At 51.8% G+C, this 5,000-nt stretch overlaps 1 non-coding gene across 1 annotated transcript in view; it reads right to left on the bottom strand.

Moving 5' to 3' along the window:
- LOC124587235 overlaps positions 1–372 on the bottom strand; it is a 1,910-nt gene extending 1,538 nt beyond the window's left edge. The window contains exon 1 of the ribosomal RNA XR_006975362.1: positions 1–372. This exon is cut by the window's left edge and continues 1,538 nt beyond it. This is a non-coding gene — a ribosomal RNA (small subunit ribosomal RNA).
- Between the last annotated feature and the right edge of the window lie 4,628 nt (positions 373–5,000).

Here is a 5,000-nt window from a genome sequence, read left to right on the forward strand (position 1 = left end):
CGTTACAACCATGGTAGGCGCAGAACCTACCATCGACAGTTGATAAGGCAGACATTTGAAAGATGCGTCGCCGGTACGAGGACCGTGCGATCAGCCCAAAGTTATTCAGAGTCACCAAGGCAAACGGACCGGACGAGCCGACCGATTGGTTTTGATCTAATAAAAGCGTCCCTTCCATCTCTGGTCGGGACTCTGTTTGCATGTATTAGCTCTAGAATTACCACAGTTATCCAAGTAACGTGGGTACGATCTAAGGAACCATAACTGATTTAATGAGCCATTCGCGGTTTCACCTTAATGCGGCTTGTACTGAGACATGCATGGCTTAATCTTTGAGACAAGCATATGACTACTGGCAGGATCAACCAGGGAGCTGCGTCAACTAGAGCTGAGCAGCCGGCCGCCCGGGAGTGTGTCCCGGGGGCCCGCGCGAACACGCAAGCGTCCGCTCAATTATTCTGCAAACAGGAGGAGGCTGAGCTCCCCTGCACCATACACCTCGAAACCCTCTCAGGTCCCGGCGGCGCGCAGCGCCGTCCTAAGTACTTGGTCGGGTTCGAGAGAGGCGCAATCGCCCGGAGTTTGGCGAGTAGACGCTTTAGGTGCGACCACCCGTGCTCCCAACTGAGCTTGCCGCTGCCGACAGAGGCCCGGGAGCGTGCTGTCGTGGCATTGCCGGCGGGAGACAACACGCGCCACCTACGGTGACCGGCAGCTCCAACGCCAGCGCCACAGAAGGACAAAAGCCCCACTTGGGTGCCGAAGCGAACTCTCCCAGCACAGCGCACGCGCCAACACGTCCGCACAGCTGCGATACAAACCACCTGCGAGAACCGCAGAGGCGACCGAGCAGCAGACGGCGTCGCGGCGCCGAGCGCCGGGCGGCGGCGCATCCTCAGCGCACACAGTCCTCAATCGGACCAGCACACTGCAGATGTCCACCGCGCTTCGCACCGGGCCCGCGAGGACCTACTTTGGCCGCACGGCGCCGCGTGCAGGGTGCGCCGGCGCGCAGCTGCGCCGCCTGCCGCCTCCGTCGGCCGGCGCGCCTGCCACTGGCCGCCCCCACCAGCCGGCTGTAGCGCGTGCGCCCACGCACCGCACGGCCAACACGCCGGGAGGCCCCCCCTCACCGGCCGGGGACGGTCCCACCCAGCCACCGCCGCGTATCGCTTCACACCCACATGCCATTCACGTTCGTGGGCATGGTGGGTATCGCTGCAACAACCGGTTGGTAGCTCAACCGATCGTCGCCATCACTGATTCACCCCTAGCGAGAACAACCGCACCACAACGGTTTACCAGTTGTTCATTTGCGTAACGTCACCAGCAAACGTAGGCGTCCATCGCCATTTGCAAATTCAACGATTGTTGCATGCCTGTGTCAGGTGTCACGACACACTGTCTGCCCACATACACGCAACAACATGTCCACGCTTAGCGAACACGTGGAAGGTGGCCCCCGTACGTATGCGATGTCCATTGCGCGAACGACTGTCAACCGGCCTCTGTCGCATGTCGCAGATGTGGAACGCAGTGCACCGTGCTATCACGGTGTGTGAGAAGAGACGACTACGTCTGACAACACGCGCCACTACATCAACAGACGGCTCATGCTGATCGCCATCCAGGGCATACCACACTGCAATCCAGCTCTTATAGGGAGACGACACGTAGCTGAGTGCACAACATTTGGACCGCATGGTTCGCCGTTGTTGGCGCAGTCGTTGTACGGTCACATGTACCACGATGTATCATTCAGTACATGAGGACCAATGTGCAGTACAGTGTGTGATTTGGACGTACAACATCAGCGGACAGTTGACACAGGCCGTACCACAGCGTAGGCTAAGTGCTTCGCCATGCGAATGCCAATGAACAACTGCAAATGCCAATGAACAACTGCAAAGGGCATTGAGCATGTACGTCCTGCTGCCATCCACATTACAGTGTATAGCTGCAAGGTGTTTAACATGAAGCGATACACTGGGGACCGGGCAGTGCGAGTAGCAAACTATATTGCGGGGGTTGCAGTTAGGCAACACTACACTAATTTAACGCGTCGTATGACAATTACAGAGCAGGTTAAGGCCCAACGTGTGTTGGGTTAAGGCCCAACGTGTGTTGGGTTAAGGCCCAACGTGTGTTGGGTTAAGGCCCAACGTGTGTTGGGTTAAGGCCCAACGTGTGTTGGGTTAAGGCCCAACGTGTGTTGGGTTACGTTAAGGGGCAATGTGGGTTACGTTAAGGGGCAATGTGGGTTACGTTAAGGGGCAATGTGGGTTACGTTACGGCGCAATATAGGTTACGTTACGGCGCAATATAGGTTACGTTAAGGGGCAATGTGGGTTACGTTACGGCGCAATATAGGTTACGTTACGGCGCAATATAGGTTACGTTAAGGCGCAATATCGGTTACGTTAAGGCGCAATACAGGTTACGTTAAGGCGCAATACAGGTTACGTTAAGGCGCAATACAGGTTACGTTAAGGCGCAATACAGGTTACGTTAAGGCGCAATACAGGTTACGTTAAGGCGCAATACAGGTTACGTTAAGGCGCAATACAGGTTACGTTAAGGCGCAATACAGGTTACGTTAAGGCGCAATGCAGGTTACGTTAAGGCGCAATGCAGGTTACGTTAAGGCGCAATACAGGTTACGTTAAGGCGCAATGCAGGTTACGTTAAGGCGCAATGCAGGTTACGTTAAGGCGCAATACAGGTTACGTTAAGGCGCAATACAGGTTACGTTAAGGCGCAATACAGGTTACGTTAAGGCGCAATACAGGTTACGTTAAGGCGCAATACAGGTTACGTTAAGGCGCAATACAGGTTACGTTAAGGCGCAATACAGGTTACGTTAAGGCGCAATACAGGTTACGTTAAGGCGCAATACAGGTTACGTTAAGGCGCAATACAGGTTACGTTAAGGCGCAATACAGGTTACGTTAAGGCGCAATACAGGTTACGTTAAGGCGCAATACAGGTTACGTTAAGGCGCAATACAGGTTACGTTAAGGCGCAATACAGGTTACGTTAAGGCGCAATACAGGTTACGTTAAGGCGCAATACAGGTTACGTTAAGGCGCAATACAGGTTACGTTAAGGCGCAATACAGGTTACGTTAAGGCGCAATACAGGTTACGTTAAGGCGCAATACAGGTTACGTTAAGGCGCAATACAGGTTACGTTAAGGCGCAATACAGGTTAGGTTAAGGCGCAATACAGGTTAGGTTAAGGTACGACATAGGTTAGGTTAAGGTACGACATAGGTTAGGTTAAGGTACGACATAGGTTAGGTTAAGGTACGACATAGGTTAGGTTAAGGTACGACATAGGTTAGGTTAAGGTACGACATAGGTTAGGTTAAGGTACGACATAGGTTAGGTTAAGGTACGACATAGGTTAGGTTAAGGTACGACATAGGTTAGGTTAAGGTACGACATAGGTTAGGTTAAGGTACGACATAAGGTACGACATAGGTTAGGTTAAGGTACGACATAGGTTAGGTTAAGGTACGACATAGGTTAGGTTAAGGTACGACATAGGTTAGGTTAAGGTACGACATAGGTTAGGTTAAGGTACGACATAGGTTAGGTTAAGGTACGACATAGGTTAGGTTAAGGTACGACATAGGTTAGGTTAAGGTACGACATAGGTTAGGTTAAGGTACGACATAGGTTAGGTTAAGGTACGACATAGGGTAGGTTAAGGTACGACATAGGTTAGGTTAAGGTACGACATAGGTTAGGTTACGGTACGACATAGGTTAGGTTACGGTACGACATAGGTTAGGTTACGGTACGACATAGGTTAGGTTACGGTACGACATAGGTTAGGTTACGGTACGACATAGGTTAGGTTACGGTACGACATAGGTTAGGTTACGGTACGACATAGGTTAGGTTACGGTACGACATAGGTTAGGTTACGGTACGACATAGGTTAGGTTACGGTACGACATAGGTTAGGTTACGGTACGACATAGGTTAGGTTACGGTACGACATAGGTTAGGTTACGGTACGACATAGGTTAGGTTACGGTACGACATAGGTTAGGTTACGGTACGATATAGGTTAGGTTACGGTACGATATAGGTTAGGTTAAGGTACACATTGTTGTAAGGAAAGGTTTAATGGGGGGCGGGGCGGGGCGGCCGGTTTGTTGATTGTGATTATAGTAAGTGGATGCCTGCGGCATCATCTGATTTGCCACGTCAGGATGCACCTTTGGCTCATGACAGGCGGCGCTCTCATTCCATGCTTGTGGCAGACCTGTGTCTTTCATTCCTGCCATTGTTTGTGTGCTGTGAGAGGAGGCAGTATTGTGATGTTGGGTGCACCCCTGTGTAGGACATGTGTGGGTGTTGGTGGCTTGGCTGAGCAATGGTGGTTGTCGGGTGGGTGGGATATTCTGTTTTCTGAGTGGACCTCCCAGTCTGGTTATGACAGTGTGGATTGTCTAATGTGGCGGAGAGGATGCACTGGGTGTTGTTCCATGCTGGTGCTTACATATTGTCTGTGTGCGTGTTACAGGCAGAGAGTAGTGCGTGATAAGGGTGTGTGGCTGACGTGTGGTTGTGATTGTGAGCAGAGTCTTTCAGCATGTATACGGACAGTTGTATACATTATCTGTATTCTGATGGCTCTATCTATTACTAATCAGCGCCGTGTATACGTTTAATCCGGTTCCAGTCGAAACTGTTGTATCTCTGTACATTAGTGACACGGCGAGCCCGCTATGTAGTTACTCGTCTCGGCAGCTTCCACCGGTGTATGGCAAATGATTATAAGGAATCAGTCTAGTCGTCAATACCGATGGTGTGACGTCACATGTCTGGGGTGGGGGACGCTGCGCCCTTCCGGTGGGTCATGGCCTAGAAAGACTCTTCCCACGCAGGGGGGCGTGGACTGTCATTGACTCTTCCAGGTAATATACTTGCCGTACGTTCTTGCGACTGCGAGTGCAACGCTCACCGGTACCGACATGGATGGAGCGC

Source organism: Schistocerca americana, unplaced genomic scaffold (genome assembly GCF_021461395.2).
Source record: "Schistocerca americana isolate TAMUIC-IGC-003095 unplaced genomic scaffold, iqSchAmer2.1 HiC_scaffold_593, whole genome shotgun sequence".
NCBI lineage: Eukaryota > Metazoa > Arthropoda > Insecta > Orthoptera > Acrididae > Schistocerca > Schistocerca americana.